The sequence below is a fragment of the Thamnophis elegans genome, chromosome 8 (assembly GCF_009769535.1).
Source record: "Thamnophis elegans isolate rThaEle1 chromosome 8, rThaEle1.pri, whole genome shotgun sequence".
Classification (NCBI taxonomy): Eukaryota; Metazoa; Chordata; class Lepidosauria; order Squamata; family Colubridae; genus Thamnophis; species Thamnophis elegans.
Window position 1 is genome coordinate 43,721,741 of NC_045548.1, and position 24,461 is coordinate 43,746,201.

General features: G+C 37.0%; 1 long non-coding RNA gene across 2 annotated transcripts in view; it reads left to right on the forward strand.

The window, feature by feature from the left end:
- Nucleotides 1–7,537, forward strand: part of LOC116512411 — a 163,097-nt gene extending 155,560 nt beyond the window's left edge. For both annotated transcript variants that reach the window (XR_004255881.1, XR_004255880.1), the window contains one exon: nt 7,097–7,537. This is a non-coding gene — a long non-coding RNA (uncharacterized LOC116512411). The remainder of the gene's footprint in view (nt 1–7,096) is intronic.
- The last annotated feature ends 16,924 nt before the right edge of the window (nt 7,538–24,461 follow it).

The window sequence follows — 24,461 nt, forward strand, 5'->3', positions numbered from 1 at the left end:
TCATGGTCCTCCATGATATGTTCTTGCTGCAGCTAGTTCAGTCCTTTATATGCACATCTAAGTTAAAAGATCTACAATGTACGTTAAAACATTTTTGGCACACACATAAACTTGATATTTATGTTAACATGACTCAAATAATTTGACCATGAAAGAAATCCATTTCAAAAAGACTATGTTGTCTATTAACCCAAAAGAGAATGAAATAAATTACTTAAAAGTAGTTTTTTTACACTTTAGCATAGTTTCTCCTAAATGTGGTTTAATGAGAAAACCATAATCAGCTGACATCATACAATAGGCTTAGCTTACAAACCACAATAGCTGTAAGCTAAAACCAAACCAACCATATTAGAGTTTGTTCCTATGTATATTTAATGTGGATATTTTAGAGTTGTTATGGTTTTACTGTTTTTATTGTTTAAAATGTTTTTAATTTTAACTATAGAGTTCTTTAACTGTAATCCATGGATGGATGGATGGATGGATGGATGGATGGATGGATGGATGGATGGATGGATGGATGGATGGATGGATGGAGGAATGGATGGACATCCATAGAAAATGAATGAATGAATGAATGAATGAATGAATGAATGAATGATTTAGTACAGTAAATAAACCCAGTCACAACCTGTTATTCCACAGCTCTCCATTCTAATCTTGTGCATTAAATTGCAATAAGATTTAGCTAAATAGAAGTTGTAGAACTTTCATTCTGAAAAAAATCCATAGATTGTGTTGGTTGTTGTGTACAAAAACAAGGGAGTATTTTTGTTGAATACATAACCTGTTCAATAGGACCAAGAGTCCTGAAATGTCTTCTTGCACAATTCTTAAAGGAAGCAACATACTGTTCTCTTTATCTCCTGTGACTGCTACACTAACTTGTTTTAGCAATATGCAAAAGTCTGTCGATTTAGCACTAAGTGTACTTTTGAAATCCCACTGAGAAATAAGAAGCTTGATTGACTTTGGGGAAGACATAAATATCCCAAAATGTCTCATCAAGTTGCACTTAAAGGTACAAAATGTAATAATGACTTGTTACAATTGCTGGTTGGTTGCAGTTTGATTTAGTAGCTATTCTCAATTAGAAATGTTGCACAAAAGTATTTTTTTAACGCTGATGAATTTGTACACCAGAATGTTTATCATACTCAGTACCTTATGTCACCTGAATCATTATAATTATAATTCCCCCGGTAATGCATGGACCCAGAGAATGTGATGAGCTGTTTATTAATTATCTGATCCTTGTTTATAAGTGATGTCTTTTATTTCTGCAGAGGAAAAAAAGTGAACTTACCTTAATTATAGATATGGTTTGGCAATACTTCCTGCACATCTGCAGGATATTCACTGAAGTTTGTATCAACCTGAAGTTTCAATGGTCCCAGCTCAACAAACAATTAGGCACAGTAATCTCATTATTTTATGCATATGTACTACTTGATGTTTGTCTAATAGCACATAAAAACCAAAGCCACTTATAGTGAGTCAGCCATTCAAACTTCCTAGTTTAGTGCCAATTATTGATTCTTCAAATTTTAAGAGATCTTTCCTAGCCCTATCTAGAAATAGACTTCCTGTGGCACTTTTTTTAAAGCAAACAAAGGTCTTTCTCTCAAGAAAGAATAAAACCATAATCCTGATGGTTCCTTAAAATGAGTTATTCTGGTAAATGTTAAACTGGGTTATCAGTTAAACTGAGTTATTCTGGTAGATGTTCCTTATGATTGGTTGCTAAAGTTTCTGTCACTTTTTATCATTTAGAAACTATTGAAAACTATGAATCAGTTTTCACATCTAGCCAGTAACCATCAGAACAGTAATTCTAATAGACATTTAGTGATTTGAAATTCAGTCTATATATAAATGCAAAGATATGAAATTTATATCTTTAGATTTATTGCTGAGATATGAAGCACAAATATATCTCGGGGCACCAGAGGATCACTTGTTTATAAGGAATTTACAAGGCAGATATGGAATCTTAACAATGAATCTAGATTTAGATTTTGAAGTAATTACTGTTATCAGATCCATAATCCTCACAAAAAAAGTCTGTGATTATTCATTAATACATGTGAACAGTCACTGATTCTGAAAAGCATAAATTAGTTTATGTTATCAGTGAAAGAAGAGACATATTTCTCTGCAGAAAAGGAAGTGTTGATGTAAATGCAGCAGAGTTTTTTGTTGGATATCCAGCTAAAATAACCTGAAAATAGTATAGAATAGAATAGAATGGAATAGAACAGAATTCTTTATTGGCCAAGTGTGATTGGACACACAAGGAATTTGTCTTTGTTGCATATGCTCTCAGTGTACATAAAAAGACAAGATACATTCATCAGAATCATAAGGTACAACACTTAATGATAGTCCTATGGTACCAATAAGCGATCAGGAAACAATAAATATCAGTATAAATTGTAAGGATACAAGCAACAAAATTACAGTCATGCAGTCATAATTGATAGGAGATGGGTGATAGAAACAATGAAAAGACTAATAGTAATAGTAATGCAGCCTTAGTGAATGTTTGACAGTGGTGAATGAATAATGGCGTTTGGGAAAAAACTGTCCTTATGTCTAGTTGTCTTGGTGTGCAGTGCTCTATAGCGTTGTTTGAGAGTAGGAGTTGAAACAATTTATATCCAGGATGCAAGGGGTCTGTAAATATTTTGACGGCCCTCTTTTTGCCTGGTGCAGTGTACAGGTCCTCAGTGGAACGCAGGTTGGCAGTAATTGTTTTTTCTGAAGTTCTGATTATCCTCTGAAGTCTGGGTCTGCCTTGTTGGGTTGCAGAACCAAACCAGACAGTTATAGAGGTGCAGATGACAGACTCAATAATTCCTCTGTAGAACTCTGACAGCAGCTCCTTGGGCAGTTTGAGCTTCCTGAGTCGGTGCATATTCTTAGCAATAAGAATATTGCTTCCTCAAAAGGCAAGACTTTTAGATCTCTGCAACTTAGTACCTTAGATTTACTTCAACATAAAGGTTTGTGCCATGCCAGTGATGCAGTTCCCTTCCTCAAAGTATAGATACACTGTGGTTAACCTTAACAAAATGATTTGTATTTGCATTGAAGAAATTCAGGCTGGTGCTACTCTTCTCAGCACTGACTGAAGATCTTCCCGCCCGAGAAGTTCTGATACATATTGCAGTATTTAGCATTGATGCAGCTGTTTAGCCTGGAAGACCTTGTGAGGATGCTTAAAGCTGGTGGAACTGCCTCTTCCTATTGAGGCTCTTCTCAGCATTTTCCATAACTTAACTCTCCTAAACAATCACAAGCAGAACTGCGGAGCAGAGCAGTACAAGACAACAGGGTCATGCCATCTTACTCATAGATGAAATGATCATGGAATGTAACCAGATGATCATTTTATGCGAATGGCAGTTATAAAGAGACAGAGGAAGGGAGAGATGTGTCACAATGCTAAAAAAAAGAAACTATTAGATGGCTAAGCATAATATAGGAATGAATATAACAGATCTTCAGGGAAGAAGATAACTTTATCTGGCTGAATAATCATGCTAGCAACCAGGACTAACTTAACCCTTGAACATAATAAGCAGACTTCCTCAACCCATAATTAGTTTCATGTGTTTTATTAAATCTAAGCAAGGAATTCAGACAATGTGAATAAAAAATAATTATCTTATTTGTAACATATAGGCATAGTATGATTACCAGCATTTAGTAATTTTGACAGATCATATATTTGCTTTTGATAAATAATATATCATTTCCTGTTTCCTGTTAAAACATGAAGAATACGTTTAAAATCACACAAACTATGATTTTTATACTATTACTTTGATGTTTAGAGGGGCCCTAAAAAACAAAAATTCTAGGGCTCACAAAAAGTCATCATGTGCAACCATCCTTAGAACTAACAGTCTTCAGATGTTTTATCTTAAAATTGACAAAATAAAAATAGTTGCCCAATATATCTGGATTGTGCTGGATTAAAGAAGACTGAGAGAGTGATGTTTTGTTTGATCATTTATTGTTCTAATGAAAATAGTATGAAAGTCTATTTCTCCAACAAAAGTTACCCTTGTTAAAGAAAAAAATACATATCTATGGTGCTTCAGTTCAAAGACTTGGTGTTTTATTAGATGCTGAGATTAATTTTAATGTTTTTCAGATTACTTTGAGATTAATATGCCTTCAGGAGTTTGTGTGATACTCTGGCAATATCTTTCCTCTTTGTCACCTCCGTCATTTTCTAGACAGTAAGAAAGAGCAAATGTATAGTTAAGATCTGTCATGATAAAGCAAGTAGAGGGAGATTTAATTACAGTAAATCATTACAATTCTTGTCCTTACAAACATGAAAATGTAAAAAAGAAACATAAATCTGATTATGATGAGGAAGTGTTAAGAAACCAAGTTCTGTTTTTGTTAGCTATATTAAATTATCAGTTTTTAATCTAGTCCAGATAGCAGAACAAATTTCCATTTCACATGCATGACACTATATGCAATGTTATACAAAATGCTGATAATTCAAAATTATTGTCTCATATGATACAATTTCATTGCCCTAAATTATATCTCTGTGTCCTAAAGTAAGACTTTTTTCCACGGTTTAGTTCAAGTGCTCTCTTCCCATATGTGAGCTCCCCAAAAAACTAAATAGCTTACATTTTGTTGCCTCCATTGCCAATTCCAATATTCTTTGTTCCAATTTGCAACCAAATAATAGTGTCATCATTTCTCATGCAGGGATGGCTGGTTTCTCCATCCTTCTTAACATCACCTATTTTTGGAAAAACCCATCTGTCAATCACAACATTGCTATAGTTTTAGTCAATTATAAGAACTCTTCCAGGGTGTGGAACAGCTGTCTAGGCTAAGAGAGAAGGCAGGTGATAGGTGGAGGAGGTTTTATATCCAACAGGTCTCTGAACCAATCCCTAGCTCAGAATTCTGAATCAACCTGAATAAGTAACCATCCAAAGAGAAGCTAAGAAAAGCTAAGAAAAGCTAAGAAAAGCTAAGAAAAGCTAAGAAAAGCTAAGAAAAGCTAAGAAAAGCTAAGAAAAGCTAAGAAAAGCTAAGAAGCTCAGGGAAAGGACTTGTGTTAGCTGGTTTTCACTCTGCTGGTTCTGGAGAACCAGTAGTGGAAATTTTGAGTAGTTTGGAGAAACAGCAAATGGCTGGCCCCAGAGTGGGAAGGGAATGGGGATTTTGCAGTATCTTTCTCTGCCACGCCCACAGAACCGGTAGGAGGAAAAAATTGAATTTCACCATTGGGTGAAACCCAGTGATAGGTTCCGGATCCCATTCCAACTGGTACAGTTGAAACGGGCCTGGTGGTGTCCACATGGATATGCGCAGCGTCCGCACACATGCATCTTAAAGCCTCCGCGAGCCTCCACAATGCTCCAGCTGCTCCGCGGAGCATCACACAGGCACTGTATGCACCATGCACCATGCACCATGCACCATGCACGTGCACGGAAGCATGGAAGCCTTAAAAGACAGATAAGGAGCTCAGTGGGCGGATGGGCCCTCCAGATCACCGTACAGGAATGGTATCCGGTGCTCCAGGCAGGCTCCGGTATGCCTGTACTGTGGAGTACCACCTGCAACCCACCACTGGTGAAACCCTACCATTTCAGTCAACTGTTTCTTCAATGTGGCTTTGAACAAAGGTTTGGCATTCTTGCAGAGTAGCACTAGATCCATGGGGCTGAGAGCTGTCTGAACAAAAGTTGATATGCACAGTTAGAGATTGGTCTGTGAAATTGCATCACCATCATTACTGCAGGTCAGCTGCTATGTAAGCTGATCCAGATCACCAAGTCAGAGTCCAGCTCAAAAATGTAGAACATGGGAAAGTACAGTCTGAAGGAATCAGACATTCCTGCAGCTTAGAGCAGAGTATCCATGAAGTACAATATTCAAAAGAGAGGGACTATTTCTAGATAAAGGAGAAAAATATCCTCCTTAACAAAGGTAATATTTTTCACCTTTCCTCCCTACCCCACCTTCCTACTGTAGATGTTATGCTTTAGGTTATTACAAATACAGGTTACTATAAGTACAGCAAAGATGGGAAAACCCATAGTATTGACTGAAAGAAAAAAATGAATCATCCAGCTGAGCATTTTCTGCACCAAGAATTGCCGTCAAATTGCATACAATGCCCAAACCTCTTTCTGGCATCCCATAAATCAGTGGCCTGATTTCCAGAAACAATTTATGTTTGTTTAGATTATGCTGATGTTAATATCTTCGCTGGTCGGTAAGAGCAGAAATATTCTGCTCTTATCAATCAGATTATTAAATCTTTCTGTACTAGATATCCAGTGTCACATTTTACTATTGTCAAATAAAAATTGTTTTTATTTATAATATGCAAATTCAAAATATTTACCAAGTGTACAAGAATCAACAATCTATTAACACTAGTCTGGTAGCTTAAACACATGGAATGTGATAGAACAGCTGTTAGGATTAACCTACTCATAAAGAAAAACGTTATGAGTCAGGGGTTTATGAATTAACACTGCTTTTGTCACTGCTAGAATAAACACATGGATTTTCTTAACATGTTTCATTATTTGGTGTATATTTAGATGAAGTATCTATAGAAGGGTAAATCATACAGTTGCGGTAGCCAATTCTGAGTGCACCAAAATCTATTTAAGATATATGTTATGCTGACTAATTTTTGAAGCCACAGACCATCATTCTCTGAATCTCATTCTAAGTACTACATAATATTGACAAATATAATGTAGCAGAAAATCATTTATCCTTATTATTTAATAAAATATTTAAATAATCAGTTTCTGGAAAAAATACCAATACCAAAATTGATACACAGCACACCACAAATTCCAATAGAAGACATATAATGCAAGGTTGAAATATTGAGTTAATTCTGCCTTCTAAGCTTGTTTTCTTGCAGTCATTTTATTATTTAACTATGTAACATTATCAAAGTGTAAAGAGTGTAGTTTTTGGCTGTTTAGTTTGGTGGTTGTAACTTGCCCTGCTAGTTTTGGTGGGGGTGTGGCTTTATTCTTGATGGTTCCTGATTTGAATACTCTTTTTTCCCTTATAGGTGCTGTTTCCTACTTATCTGACTATTACCTGCTGGAGATGTGTTCTAGACTGTTCATTTCTTTCCTAGCGTTTCAATTGTGTTTTCAAATGATATGAAAATCTCTAAGTGTCAATTGATGGCTGATTTAACTAACACCAAACCTTAGCAATTTTTTGGCCTGAGCTAAAATGTCAACAACTTCCCAGTTGAACTCAACTCAACATGTTATGAGATTAAGTTGCTTTTATCATGTCTTCTGACTGCCAATTGGTGTTCATGGATACAGTCTTTATTTTAGTTGTCTATCTTACATAGCGGCTATTATAGTCCATGTCTGTTATTGATGACCTGTGTTTTTTTTTTTAATTTCTTTGGTTACTAGACTGTTGGGTTTGTTTAAGAAGTTTTGGAAAGACTTTATTGATCTGTGTGCTACAATAAAGTTGAGTGGTTATAGTAGTCGTTGTCTTGGGATGTTTCTGATATACAGGAGCATTGTTTTATATATATTGCATTTGGGATTGGTTCTGTTGCAATCTGTTGTGCTATTAGATTTTTTAATGAAGTTGTGTGAATATCTGTTATGTTAGAAGATAAGATCAGAAAACACCAAGAATCCAACAATATCAAATCAAATATTAAATGATCTATATCTTGGGTGTCAAAGTCATGGCATCATATTGTCATCAAGTGATATTTCATGATGTTTTTTCCCTTTGCAGAGCTGGGTGGGCATGGCCTGAGTGTGATGCATCCAACCCACAGAAAACCAGTTGACACCCCTGATCTATATGAAAATGTTTAGGAAAAAGTATTTTAAATTATTGGTAGCAATAAAAAAATAATTTAAGCAGTGAATAAATTAAATACATATAACTACATATTAAATATGACTACAAAGTTAACTTATTTTAACCAGCCATGAGCAAAAGAGTATGTGAAAATTATCTTGGTTAGATTTACTAGTTTAGCAACTGTTGGCATGTTGACAGTCAGTAGAGAAAAACAGCTTGCTTTGAACTTAAGAGAAACGATCAACATAATATCAATAACTTATAGTATACTATTTAAAACTCAAAGCTATAGACCTCCCAGACATAACAACTTCAGTCACAATAGGAGCTGAAGCATAGTATATATAAAGGTGATATGGGTTGGGGAAGACCTTTCTAGTTGATAAATGTGTAAGAATTAGTATGTAATTCCAAATAGAATCCAGTATTTCCAAAGAGCAGCTAATTTCTCAGTTTAGTTCCTGGTTTTTAATGTTTTGGACATCATGCTTTTGGAAATAATCATGTGCTTATAAATCATCTCTTGAGAACATGAGATTGAAGAAGATTAGATTAACATTCTTAGGCCACAAACATTAAGCTGAATCACTGGAAGATTTCAGGAAGAGATCTTGGCTAACCTCTTTTGCATATGAGGGCCATTCCAGGATACAATGACAATACAATTTCTACCTGAAGATAGTTTGGCTATCCAAATGGTAGAAGTGGAAAGTGTTCTTTTTAAAATGTTTTTAATTGAGCCATACTGCTGAATGTCATGTTCCAGACAAGCAGCATTTCCATGGGATAGTACAAAAGTACACTGCATGCTGTTGCTAAGCAACAGTACATGCCAACTTAAATTGAATGGAGGCCAGTGGAATCAATAGAAACCAAGTGGCTTAAGTGGAGAAAGAAGGCTCACACCCAGAATACCAAGTTCTTCTCTCTGTAATGGTCATTTGATAACACTGCCATATTGTACTTGCTAGGACTGGACTCTATACAAGACCATTGCTTCTCTGTCAGATATTATAATCCTGCATTCAGTTATACTGATTGATAGTGGCAATATGTTAATTATAGTATTTGTTCATGAATTGTGAATTCAGCAACACATTGCTGCACAAAATGTTCTACTCACTCCAGTAAGTGTCCACCCACTTATTTTCTTTCCTGCTTTAGTAATACAAATGATTTGCCTCTTGTGTACGTGTATATTTACCATAAAAACATGAAAAGTATCGTTTAAAATACTAAAATGATTCTACTGCAGTAAAAGAAGGTATAAAATATATGAAAAATCAATTAAATGCCATTTTTGTCCAAAATGGTTAATAACAAAAATTGTTTTAAATGCCGCAACAAAAGGAACAGGAGGACTGTCTTTCAACAATATAAATAGCTAATCAAGAACATATCACATCAAATATCCTTACTTGTAGTTCTGGCAGCAATTAATCACACTAACTGCATCAAAAATGGCTGTTTTAGAAATGTCATGTCTGCCTTTACTCTCCTCCATCTACGGTGCCTGGTATCTTCATAACATTACTGGCCTCCTCCATATTGACCAGGCAGGCAGCAGTGGGCATGGCTGAGATTCTACAATCAATATTGGACAAATGTGTTTAATTTCACCAAACTTTGACAATGAGCTCTGTAATGGTGATGCTTCATTTTTCAGCTGCTCTTTTCTTCCAAATCTTGTTTTTTGAGGACTCACTATGGAATGACTGATTAGGCTTTGGTCTTTCAGTATGGATGAACTGGATAAAGTTTGCTTAATTCTATACAAAATTAGTCTAGTTGGGCTGTTACTGCAATATGTGGCCCGTGTTCTCTTTATTTGGATATAATAACCCAAAGAGACTAGATAAGTCTCTTGAGAAACAAGAATCAGAAATACAATTATAACAAGCAATTGGAAACTGAATAAAAGCAGCAGTCAACAGTTCTATACAATAAGAATTGTTTACTGGGCCTAAAATTTCTTAAACTAAGGTAGTCATGTAACACCAGCAATAGAAACCTGATCAGAACAATTCATAGACAACTGTTCTATAGTTTTACCAATAACAGTTGCACATTGAAAATTAAATATATTCAGCTTGATTATAAAATACTACAGTTGTCATAATTGTTCATTATTCACAGGGACGTGCAGTCACTAGAGGCAAAGGAGGCGGGGCCTCACCAGTCTCCTCAGGAAAAAGAAAGGATTTTAAATAATTTTTTTAAAATAATTAAAGCCAAGATAGTTCCTATCAGATTCCAAGTCACAGTGGCTTGGTGTCGCTTAGTGTTAACCAAAGCAGGAGGCACGAGAACTCGGGGCCTCCTTTCAATAAGGAATTTTTCGCCTTCTAAAAGTTAAGAAAGAGTTAAAAGGCAAAAAAGTTCATATGCAAAAGAGGCACTAATTCTCCTGCCTCCTGATCTGGGAGCAGCGAATCATGTCTTGTTGTTGCAGTTGAGCACGCTTATGTTGGGCGGGTTATTTCAGAGGGCATGCTTCAGAGGAGAGAGGAGTGGAGGAGAAGGAGGAGGCTCGCTCTTCACCCCTCTCCAACCTTCCCAGGGTCCAGATTCCCTTCGCTGCAAGCCTTGCCGTCTCTTGCATCCCAAAGGTGGGTGGGTGTGGGAGCTTTGGTGGCCCCAATTCTTCTCTGGGGGGGGGGTGTCTCCTGGGGCTGCTGGCTAGATAGACTCCCGAGGAGCAACCCCTTCCCTCCTAGTCCCCCTGTGGGTGACTGGAAACGTCCGTGCATTTCAGCCAGCCATAAAACGCTTAGCCGGGGGTTTCCTTACAAGAGCCAGGTGGGAGAAGCCCTCGCTTCTTTCTTGTGGAGATGGGCACTTTGCATCGCGGGAGCTGCCAAGTGCCTTTGCTGCAGACCTGGGCGCTTGGTGGCTCCCACGATGCAAAGTGCCCCGCCGCCCACAATGCCGCCGCCCGCCCGCTGCCCCCGCCTGCAGCCGCTGCTTCTCCAGGCTCTGCTGGAAGTCCCGGATCGCCTCTGGGGGAAGGCTGAGTGAGAAGTGGAGCGGAGCTTCTCTGCGGCCTCCTGGCACTGCGCAGAGGCTCTCGCAGGAGCGCGTGCCAGCGGCCGGCGGCCTGGAGCGACCCTGGCTGCGAGACAAGGCAGCGCTTAAAGCAGCCGCTGCCACCACTACTGCCCCTCTTTCTCCCGGCGGGGCATTCCTGCCACCTTGGGCTGCTTTGCCACACGGCAGCTGCTTCTGCAAGGAGGCGCTGGGCCAGGAACTGGATAAGCCGGTGGATCACTCGGAAGCCACGCCGCGCCCTTTCCAAGGAGGCCTGGGTCTGCAGCAAAGGCGCTTGGCAGCTCCCGCGATGCAAATCCCCCACCGCCGCCGAGGCCGACCGCTGCCCCACTGAGCTGCTTCGCAAAAGGATGCCCAGCTGAGCCTCACCAGGCATAAACCTCACTGCACGTCACTGATTATTCAATATATTTCTCCCACTGCAATCAAAATTACACTGGGCAGCTTACAGAAGTTATAAATAAAACAATTTAAAATGTTGCATGTAACCTAAACAAACTGACAATAACAATGATAAAAAACCACAATTGGTCTAAAATCAACTAAAATAAAGCAATAAAAAAGAACGAGGAAATGTGGTACAAGTATCAAATGTAAACTCTGAAACAATTCTATCATCAACAATTTCCAAAAGATCAGCCAGGAAAGGGCTACCCTAATCTTTTCTAGGAACCTGTTCTACATCATTGTGCTTCCACACAAAAAAACGTATTACTTCAGCCATACAAATCTCTCAAAAATATGAAATATGCTCAATTTTTTCCTTATTGTTCTAACTGATGGAGCTGGTATTGGTTGGAATGGGTGATCCTGCAGAGTATCCATGTACCAAACATAAAAAGCTTTATAAGTCAAAACGAGCACTGAAAATTGTACCCAGGTAGAAACCAATGAACAATCAATCTATAAAACTAATGTTATATGCTCCCAGGATTGCAAGCCAGAAAGCACATGCATTTTAAACAGTGGTGGGATTCAAAAAATTTTACTACTGGTTCTGTAGGCGTGGCTTGGTGGGCATGGCATGGTTTGGGGGGCATGGCAGGTGAAGGATACTGTAAATTCCCCATTCCCTCCCAATCAGCTGGGACACGGGAGGCAGAGAATAGATGGGGGCAGGGGCAGTCAGCAGTATTTACTGGTTCTCCGAACTACTCAGAATTTCCGCTACTAGTTCTCCAGAACTGGTCAGAATTCTGAATACCACCTCTGACTTTAAATCAATTCAAGTTTCTGAACAGAGGACTGTATGGTAGTCTAACTGGGAGGTAATCTATTCCTTAATAGTTTATGCATGATTAAAATATTCTACAGCTACTCCTGAACTTCTGACCACAATTATGCCCAAAATTTCTGTTGCTAAGTGAGACATTGGTTAAGTGTGTTTTGTCCCATTTTATTACTTTTCTTGCCATAATTGTTAAGTGAATTATTGCAGCTGTTATATTAGCAACCCAGTTGTTAAGTGAATCTGGCTTCCCCATCAACTTTGCTTGTCAGAAGGTTGCAAAAGGTGATTACATCACCCCGGAACACTGCAACTGTCATAAATATGAGTCAGTTGCCAAGCATCTGAATTTTTATCAGGTGACCATGCAGCAGTCGTAAGAGTGAAAAACAGTCATCAGTCACTTTTTTCAGTGTCATTGTAACTTTGAACAGTCACTAAGTGAACTGTTGTAACACGAGGACTACCTGTAATTTTTTTATGCAATGCCATTTAACATTATGAAGAGATCTACCTATGTCTATCTTGGTTGTGGCTGTTGTGAAAGAAAGTGTTCAAATTGCTAATTTGAATAGCTTGGATTCAATTGGCCAAAAAGGAATATGATTAATTAGAAAATTATTTATCTGCATTTTTTTCCGGTTGATGATTGAAGAGAAAAATATTTAGTTTTGAAGGAATATCACAAATGTAAATTCAGGTGATCATATTGCCATTAGACAAAGTTCTAGAAGCCAGAACTGGTGGCTTAGATCAGAGGTCCTCAAACGTGGCAACTTTAAGACTTGTGGACTTCAATAGCATAACTGGCTGGAGAATTCTGGGAGTTGAAGTCCACAAGTCTTAAAGTTGCCAAATTTGAAGACCTCTGGCTTAAATGAATAGGAAGCATTTATGGTGAAGAAGGGAACTTAGCCCAGCAGAGAGTGCTTGAAGTATAATTCTGACCTGAAAACCTCAACAGATGTCCCCAGAATGAATAATCCTACAAATCAAAAGCAGCAGGAGTAGTTGGAAGAAGGAAAATATTCCTGCTTTTGCTAGCTATGAGGGCCTTGAAGAAAAATTGATCAAAGTGAAAACTCATTATGTGTGATGCTATTATCACCACATCTTGGCTAGTTTTATTATCACCTGAAAAGTTCTTTAAAATATATTCACCATATTGCCTTCATTTCATACAAAACAGCTGACAAAATCATAGTTGTACTTTCATTCCATTCCTCAGAGGAAAATGAAACATGAAGCTAATCACATTTATACATTGAATGTATTTCTGCAATTTCTGTCTGATCTACCCAGTAATAAAACTAATCCCAAATCAGGTTTAAGGCACTATGTTTTGTAGTTGAAAACCACAAGGAAGTATGAGCAACTTTGGAAATACATAACTGAGGTGAAGAAAAGCAGCCTTTTTTCCCTTTGCCACAATCATGAAAAAATGCTTTTATATTTTCACATAAAGCATTTCTCAGGCCATCAAGGAAGGGGGGAAATAGTCTAACAGCTGCTCATATGCCACATCATCAAAACAGTTGTTTAGCTGGCCACAAAACCTTGTCTACAGACTTCTCAGCCAAGGTAGGCTGCTGCCTTAGAAACATTACAGAAAATACTCCATTCCCAGTGCTGCTTATGATTCAGCTGAGAGTGGGGATGAGGCCATCTTGTCCTTCACCACAGGCAACAAAATGCCTTGTGTTTGCCCTGATTATAAATGGTGCTTTGTAAAAAAAATGTTGTTATTGTTTTTCCTTTTGAAATTAAGTATGCGATACTAAAGAGGTTTTTGATATTGATGTGAAAAAGGAATATGATGTAATAGAAAAGAATTTTTGTATTTACTTTTTTATTTTTCAAATTTATTATCAAATAATAATTCAATTACATTATATATTTAAATAAATAGATTCCATTTCCGTTCATTTCTTCTTTTACATTCTTTTTCATACTCCTCTTCTGAAAAAAAAGGCATTTTTCCACATGCTCTCCCAAATAGGGTAGTACTACTAAATTAAATGACTAAGAAGATATTTGGTGCTGAAAGCTCTGTGATAGAAATAATGACAAGACCTACCATGTTGTTTTTATTCCCCGCAATCCTGTACTTTACAAAATGTACAGTTAAGTAAGGCATTCACTGAAATGGTAATGAAGTGCAGCCAAAATACAGATAATTATTTTAATTAATGGTAATGATTTTAACGGTTGAACATTTAAACTAATTAATTATGATTGATTGCTTATTCTTAATCAAGGAATATGATTCAAAATTCTAATTGAAAAACTGAGAGTGGTGAGTACTAAATTGACTGTGATATATCCCTGCTCAGAGAACTGATATTTCTTTGGATGTAATGTATTTTAAAATAAAATTTCTTGATATTGCTAGACAGCATATATAAGTACTTTCATTTCTACTTGTTGGGCATTAATAAGTGTTGGAACTCCATAATTTGCAGCAATAATATTTAACCTTGCTTCACCCCTGGCCACTCTTATTCTGAAAGAGATTGTGAAATGGCCAAGCTTGGGAAAAGCTATCATAGGTCATCTTAACAACACCACAATCCAACAACATTTTCTTCAAGAACCTACCTCCATAAAATAAAGTTATGTGCACGCATGTACACACACAGAGAGTATATTAATTATCATACAATCCATTTTGGTGCGAATCAATATAAAGAGTGATCAAAATATTTGCACAGAAAAGTCACAACTTGCTTAGCAATAACTACTCAGAAAACAAAACAGTGAAGATAAATAAAAATGCAATATTTATTTGAGAATATATTTCTTAAAACTTAATCAGACCTTCTGGGTAAACATGGATAGACATGGGATAGATGAGGTGTGATTGTTGAATAGTATGTTCATACGGTCATACAGCCTGATTCTACAATTGTTGAAAATCATTTAATAAATTTACAGACATTTCTAAACATCTGTTTTCACTTTGTCATTATGGGATACTGAGTGTAGATTAAAGGGGGGAAATGAATTTCAAGATCTGTAGACTCAGGCTGCAGCATAACAAAATTGACAAAAGCGAAATTTGAAGGTGGTCTGAATACTTTCTGAATGCACTATAGATATAGATGCAGGTAGTCCTCTACTTATGACCAGCATTGAGCCCATCATTTCCATTGCTAAATAAAACATTTGTTAAGTGAATTTTGTCCCATTTTATGACCTCTCTTGCCACAATTGTTATATGAATCACTGCAGTTTGTAAGTTAACGTGGCTGTTAAGTGTATCTGGATTCCCCATTGATTTTGCTTGTGAAAAGGTCAGAAAAGGGGATCACATGACCCTGGAACATTGCAACCGTCATAAATATGAGCCAGTTGCCAAGCTGGCTGAGTGTGTGTGTGTGAGAGAGAGAGACAGAGACAGACAGAGAGAGAGGGTGGGATGGAGGGAGGTAGGGAGGGAGGGAGGTGTAGATATATAGATATAGATGTTATACATATAGATCAGAGGTGGTATTTAGCCAGTTCTGACAGGTTCTGGAGAACCGTTAGCAGAAATTTTGAGAGTGGGGCAGGAATGGGGACTTTGCAGTATCCTTCCCCTTTGTAGTGGCCCACAAAGCCACGCCCATAGAACTGGTAGCAAAAGTTTGAATCCCACCACTGATATAGATATGTATGTGTTTGCTTTGTACTTCACTGCAGTCAAAAAGATATTTGGGAGTTAATATGTGTCAACAAAAATATAATATTCAAAGTAAAAGGATATTTTTTATATTCCCATTATAAAACCATTAGTGCAATGACTTTCTGGAGGACAACAGATTTTCATCATGAATATTTACTACACGACCAAAAACTTTTGCATCCAAATTAAGCATCAGTTCATTTGTGAAAGTATCAGACAAATGAACAGACTTCAGAAAGTTTGTCATTGTAGCAACTACATCACCAAAAACATTTAAACCCCATGTGTTTCTAGTCCTGTTTTTTTTATAGCCAGGAAGATTAGGACACTCAGTCCTATTGCTGTCTACTTTCTTATTAAGTTGCAATATTTAAAAGCAATCAAATGTTAGTGATGTAACCATCATTTAATGTATCAAGAACTAGTATTCTTACCTGACTCCTCAAAAATATTGCCTGTTTGTTATGTTTTATGTTTTGTTTGTCTATTTCTGTCTAAAAATAAAAACTTTTTATTAAAAAAATTATATATATTGCCTGTTTGAATATCTTCCAACCACCCTAAGAATGGGTAGAATAGAATGTTAGGGTAAAACTAATTCACATTAACGGGGAAAAGTGTCCCCCAATTATTACAGTAAAAAGATGAATTTTAAAAAAATAACAATAAAGAGAGCACAAAATAGAAATTATAAATAAATGGATTATATTGTGAATATGGATCTTTATGAAATCCAGGGCTGCTGCTTAACTAAATCCAGCCTATGAACTATCTAATTAGAACTGATGTGCTTATTTAGTTTCCAATTCATCACAGGTGGGCCCACGTTAATGTGACGACAAAAGTAAATTACCAGTATTTGGCAATCTCACTTAATGTCATTCACATCATTAGTTCAAACTTCAAAATGCTTTTTTTTAAAAAAAAATTGTTCTTAGGTAACACAGCGGCTGCCAGCTAGCAGACATTCTCATTGATCACAGTGGCAAAATGTCTTTCTATACAGTGCTACTATATAAAGCAATTGCCACAAGAATAATTGACAGACACCCCTTATATCATGTTGCCAGTTAAATGTGTCCTTAGACAAACTATTGTTGGAGAGACTGATACCCACTTTCCTCTGAGTAAGATCATTTGGGAGTGGCTGTTTAGATTGGCCTACCTTGTCCCTGCTCCTTGAAGGAATATCTCATAAAAATTTCAGATCATTTAATTATAACCATCTTTTGCAATTACACTTCAGAGAGTTTCCTCCTGCCACTTTTCATTTGCTTCCTAACCCCCTTGTGGGATTTATTGAGCTTTCTTCGGAATCGGAAAGACTCTTGGTGCTTTGTTCATAATCTTAACTAACGTTATAGCCACACATTAAATCAAGAAATTCCATGTAAGACTGAGTGTGTGTGTGTGTATGCAAATGCATATGTGCATGTCTCACATATACACATATGCGCGCACACAAATGAGAAAGATTAAGATTTATATAAATGGTATAACAGAGCACAACTAACACCAGCTGTCTTCTAAGGCATTTGTTTAAGTTGGGGTTGGCATAGAAGTAATGTTCACAGAATTAAATTAAGGATGGTACAAAACTTCACTTTTGCTAAAGCTAATGCTGAGGCAAAGGTTAATTTGAATCCTACATCTTGTTCCACTTGTAGAGGAACAAGATGGTCCAGGTAGGATTACGTGTTACATACTATAGCCTTATAGGAACACCTTTCAGACATTTTTCCTTATCTAAACAGAGAAACAGAATGACCACTGACAGATTGCTGTTGTTTTGGTTTCAAAATTAAGGAAGAAAATGTTTTATTAAAAAAGAAAGATGTGTAGCAAGGCAAATATGGATTCTCTTCATTTAACATAGGATGCTTTGAGTGACAATATTTGTGACTGAGTTACCATCCTTTAAGAATATTCTAATATTTTCACTATTGTTTCCCTGGCTTAATGCAATATACTGTAGCGAAATACCAGTTTTTCCAGATAAATCATCATATTCTGCATTAGATGTCCTTGTGTTTTATGTATTAATAAGAGCAAAGCATGACTGTATTGGAATTGTATTCGCTGACATCTTCACCTTCTGATAAATTGAGCATAATGCTTGTGTATGTTTGTGTGCCACAAAAGGGGCAGATAAAGTAATAAATATATCCATGCATTACTTCATGCGCCTTAAAGTTGGTATTTCTTTAGGAAATACATGATTAGTCAATTCCTTGCTGCTAAGTAGAGGAAGGAGGAGTGATTGTGGGATTGGCTGGGAAACTGACAAATGTTAAAAATGGAGATCATGTGACCACAGCAGCAGCAGCCAGTAGCACTGAAGTAACCACAGCTTCTTCAAATTTCACTCCCTTACAAGCCAAGGATCCCAGATTTTGTACACATTCTGTACATTCACCTATTTGAGGAATTTTAGTTCAAAAATTGTTGCACCATTTGTCCAAGTAAAGGTCTTGACAATTTTAATGGTATACAGATCATAAGACAACAAGCGTATAAATGGATATGATGGCTTGGCCAGCATGTGTTATTTCTATCCTACAGTGTATTAATAGGTCTTAAACATGCCCTGTTTTGTTCTGTCCAGAGCTGGATAGCACTTAATAATTTCATAGGCACCCTTAGGCAATTCTGCATTTTCCATCACTTTATTTAGGCTTGTATCTCTGAACATCCTTGCCAGGGGACAGGAAATATGTTTTCAATGACAACAAACACAATGAATTGGACAACCAAGCAAGCAGAAGGTGGAAGAAAGATTCCCACTACTACTAGCATTGACAGTCCACTGATTAGGGATTAAGTTTTCTCCAATACTGTCTCCACCCAACCACGGAATGTCGTTTTGAAGAATCATTTGCAGTAAATGAACTGAGAGGACCGATGAGGCCAGGAAATTGGTAGAAAATAATGGGGGGAAAGTGGGTAATCTGATGAGGATAATAACCTCTTCAAACTAGTGTCCTATTGCATTAGGTTTCCCATGAAATTATTTAAAACAGCAGGGAATCAAACTTCCCTAGAGCATTAACCTCTAGCTTGTGCTTATTGAAGGGAATCAGGAGGATATTTATGAGCTTGTGCACCAAGGGAACCTGATGTCCCAGCCTATGTCAGATAGAGTCATGGGATTCTGGGATATTATCCCCCTTTGATTGAGAACAGAATTCCAGTTGCTCCTTAACATAGCAGAGTCAAAAGCTCATCTCTCAGTTCAGTGCTTTAGGCAGGCTGCCAGCCATTCCTCACTGCTTTGTTCTTTTTCCTTCTTGCTCATCTAAGGTTTTTCTTGCATGCTATCTCATTCTGATAAAGGAGTGATTTAAATGCAAGCAGGTCATAATGTCTCTGGTGCACTCGGAGTATATTGCAGGTTGGACAGTTGGGCTATAGCATTTTTGTGTGCAATTAAAACAAGATCGGTTCTGTACAAATGTATTAAAAATAGCTAAACAATGACAATTAATAGCCTAGAAATGACTTTTATTTTTATCCTATAATTTGCTTCTTCTTCAGATTTCAAAAGCCTTATCTTCAGAAAACCTCATCATGATATTTAGAAAGACTCAGATGATATTTTTCTATCCAAGGCAGAAAAAATACATAAAAATACAACATGATCGGGGGGGGGGGGGGCGGGGTTTCTGTCACTATAATATTATAAGATGTCAAGGATGCTAATTACCACTTTGGGGTTTCACGAAGGTGTTTTTTTCAAGAAGCAACTGGATTTTCTGGTTTTTCTTTTAAGACGTTTTGCTTCTCATCCAAGAAACTTCTTCAGCTCTGGCTGGATTATGGGGAATGGAAGGATTTAAACTCCTTGCAGACAGCTGGTCATTTGCATTCTTTTAGCAACTCTTTAAGGTCACCTGGAGGTTTATCTGTGTCATCACAGTCACCTGAGTGGTGAAAACGGGTGTGGAGCCTCCTTAGAAATGTTGAAAGGACTCTGTTGATGACACAGATAAACCTTCTGGTGACTTTAACAACTCACTAAATAAATTCAAGTGACCAGCTGTCTGCAAGGAGTATAAATCCTTCCATTGCCCACCATCCAGTCAGAACTGAAGAAGCTTCTTGGATGAGAAGTGAAATGTCTTCAAAGAAAAACCAGAAAGTTCAGTTGCCTCTTGAAAAAGCACCTTTGGGACAACGATGACCTGAAATGAATCTCCATAGACACTCTGGGGTATCCACACCGCCTCTTTCCCAATAACACTAGTTGGGACTGCGCACTTAGGAACCCCCTTATTCAGAGTCTCCCTAACTCTCATAAGTGATTGATGGTATTGAATACTGGCAGGAGAAGCAGGACAATGCAAGGTGCACTAAATTCTGCCATAGGTCTTCCACAAAATAAACCACTGGAGTTTCAGTCCCGCAAAAAGGCCATAACTGAAACTGGTGGGAAACTAGACAAAAATTTATCTTGCACATGAACAAAAAGGAAATAAGGACACAGACTTCACAACCAGACAAACAACAACTTCAAATATTAGGGAACATTTCAGCAGTTATGCAGGAATTCACTTCTGTGCTTGTTCTATAAAATTTATGCATAAACTAAATGTCCTGCTTTAACTTCTAGCAACCAATCTTGTTGTTTTGTTTAAAATATGTATAAAAGCTATAAAGGGGAGAACTCAAGTTAGATAAAGTGAAGATAATCATTTTTAAAATTGCCTAAACACATATTACATTCTTTTTTATGATTGAAAGAATTTCACTTTATTACCAGGTTTAAAGTTTTTGATATTTACTGATACGATGCTGAACAATCTTGAATTAGGATATCTGACAGATTGCCTTCTTGCTGCCTGAATGCTATGATCATCATTAGAGGCCCAGATTGTGCCAGATACAGAGATTCACTAGGTGTCAACACAGAAAAGGGTCTTTTCTGTTTTGGCACCCTCTACCTGGAAAACCATCTGTGTGAGATAAAACATGCATGCCGCCTGAGAACATTTTTAACCTGCAATTTTGCATTTGAGAATGCAAAGTTGCTTATTTATAGACTTAATTTATTCTATGTAGTTTATCCTTACACTGTAATTTGTTAAAAGCAATGTCTTTTTTATATATAAAAAGAGTGCCCTGTGTAAGAGAAAAAAATATACATTATTGAAATAAGTGAACTATGAAGATAAAATGCTGCCTTTCAAGGGCATTATAGCCAATTTTACCACATAAAAGGCTTTGTTTTTGTACATTACTAGTAAGAGCATTTGAAAGGAAGAGAGCCAGAGTGACCCTCTCCGGTGTGGGAGGGGTTTCCTACCGCTTCAGACCAGTTCAGCCGAACTGGTACTGGTTTGGCAGCCTGAGTCGCTGGAACCGGCAGCAAACCAGGCCTTCCATGCCCTCAAACCAGTTCCCTGGTTGGCGCCATCGGCGGTGCCATCTTGTTTTTCAGTTCTGCGCATGTGCAGAACAATTTTAATTGCATTGTGCATGTGTGCGCAGCGCACATGAAGTGCGCACATGCAAAGTGCACACATGAGCAAACCAGCAGCATTGCTGGTTGAAACCCACCCCTGAACCTCCCTAACCTTTCATAATAGATTTGTGCTTCAGTCTGGCAAGAGTAATATCTGATGCAAGGAACCAAGAAAAACACTAGAGGTTACTTCAGAGTAATTTCTTTATTGTTGCTTGCCTTTAGATAGGAATCTTTCCAAATGAAAGCAAAATTTTGCATAATTACCCTGTTTCCCTGAAAATAAGACCTCACCAGATAATAAGTTCAATCGGGCTTTTGAGCACATGTAAGCCCTTCCCAAAAAATATAAGTCCTCATCTAAAATATTTAAATGCATGCACAGCCAGTCCCTGCCATTTCCTGGGGTGAAGGGGGGAACATGCCCTATGCACCTCACTTACACCTGCCATATGTAGTAATCCACTGTGATCAGCCTCTTCACTTCAGGGTGGAGATTTTGAGCATTCATTTGCAACCTACTAATGGATCAGACTAATGCCTGAAGCACAACACAGTAAGCTTAGGTGTTGTACTGTTTTCTTTGGGAATAGCCTTGCATTTACAGCTTTTTATATATGTTGAATATTTTTAGAGAATTCAATCAATAAATTGAACATTAAATTGATAATGCCTGGATATATTCATTCCAACAACGAATCTTCTTAGTTGTTGGAATCTTAAATTTTGTTAATATTTTTTCTAATGCTACATTAGATTTGGGTTCAAATCAATCATGCCCCCACTGAAATCAGTTTCTCCTATTGATTACTGCAGTGGTATTTTAAAATGGGTCTGTGAATCAAAACCATAATCATGTCTGCTATTCTTCATATATGTTCTGATTAATTTATTCCAGCTTCATGAAAGGGCAAGAGACACTGGAATACATCAATTTGCAATGGTCAATTGAATTTTATTATGGATGGGCTAAGATAGGTCTATATTTAAAAATGTATATATAAAAAACCTATAAAATCACAGTGCTGATGAAGTGTAAATATAGGAAAGAAAGTGGGGAATGGGGGGAAAGCATCATTATTTAGAACACATAAATCAGAGACATTGCGTTTAACTTTCTTTTCAAAGCCATCAAATGTAAGAGGCAATTTGAAAGTTCATGGTAACAAAATGAAAAAGAAATTACCAAATAGTTATCTTGTGATAGAAAACGATGCAATAATTGAAGAAATAAAAGAAGAGAAATTATAAATTTTTGTCTCAGCCTTTTTAGCATCAATAGACTCCTCTATCATATATTCCTCCTTAATAACTATTATTAAATCGTTTAGGTGCAACAATTAAAAAGTAGATGTGATCAGTATCTTACAGATAAGAGCCCATTTATTCTACATTTATACACTTAAAATTTCCAATAAATGGAACCAAATGAAAGTAAACCAAATGAACAGGTGAGACTCAACAGGAGTGTCCAAAACCAAAGGTAGATTTTGATGGTGGTGGTTTTCTCCATTTGTAAAACTCATAACTCATCTTTCAGAACCCATTCAAGCTTCACTCTACCTCTTCTTGTTTCATCAATAAGTATCCTATCTGCCCTATATTCAAACATAACTTTTAAATTTTTCAGGTCCCAGTTCCTTCACTGAACATCATACAACTCACAAATAGCTTGACCTTCAGTGGGTTTCATGTCTGGAAGGAATAGGCTACTTTTCACTAATAGCAACCAGCAGTATACCCCAGGGAGACGGGGAGGGCCGTTCCAAGCAAGCAAGTTGGCAGATGTGTTGTGATGCAAATCTAGTCTGTCACCCTATCTTAACAGACCCCTACAAATGTCATTGATAGAAGTCATTGATTAATTATCCATCTCTGCTCCAAGGAGCCTTTACTCCTTTACTTTACTTTATAAGTGAAGCTAATGTAACAACTTTTTGGTTAGCAGCCCTGGCAAAATGTTGATATTTTCTATTATGTGTTCCTCATTATCAGTAATTCAATGGGAATGCATGTAGTTTATGTGTGAAGCATCCGGAGGTATTTTGGATTTCCAAATCAAAGTCAAAGTACTCAAGCATTCTCTACCCATAGATGATACAAAATAGTTATATAATAGTTTATATAATATAATGATCTGCCTCTAAAACTGCAATTATTAAGTTACAGACTTACTAATTTTCTCTGTGGGAAACATCATTTTGAGACACCAGCATCATTAAACGTCTCAAGTAGGTCCTCTATATCATATAAACAGCTCTGAAGTAGCTTTAGACCTATAGGTTGGCAAATATCTACTGGTACTTTTGTGCTATGTGAACTACTTGGCTGTCCCCTGTGCCTTTTTCCTTTACCTTCTCTTTGATAGTAAGAATATCACCTTCGATCCCTCTCTTCTTTGCCCCACTTATTGCTCTTACTTTGTATAATATCACAAGAATGAAGTTTTTTCAAAAACAGAAAATGCTTTTTAAAAAAAAAAATCTGCCTTTTTAAGAGAGAGAGAAACAAGGGGTTATGGCAAGCTCTTCACTTTTCAAGCACTTGAGTATAATCTCAGCAAAATCAACCTGTGCAACTTTCTCCACACCTGTTTCCTATTGAATGGCTTTATTTTAAGAGTTCATATCAAATGTATCTGGAAACTTGTTGCCTCACTGAATATTTGTGTTCTGATTCACCGAGAAATACCTTATTTGGTCATTTTTAAAAGAAGCTAGCTGGTTGTGAACAGATTACATGATGTTGCAATGCTTTGTTCGTTAAATGAGGATATCTTCAAAAAATTCTCATTCTTTCCAAGCACATTGAAGTTTTACTCACTCCCATTCTTTATGCTAAAATTAAGAAAAGGCTTAAAGGACAAAGAACATATTTGCTAGAGACACTGTGCCAGGGACTACGTTCAAAAAAGAAAATGAGGCCAAAAGTAAAAAGTGAATGGATAAACTCTAAAGAATACATATACCTTTAATCTTAAATAAATTAAATGAAATCACAGTATATGAACAAGGATTAATGTGATTTTGTCATATCACTTGCAGTTTTTTTCTCCTTTCATCACATTAACAATTACAATTTGTAAGCAATATTTTTTGAGCTCTATGGGCTGTAGACAAAGCTGTTAGGGCCAGATGCACCTTCACCACTTAGAAAAAGAGTAAAATCTGGAAATAACATTGATTATA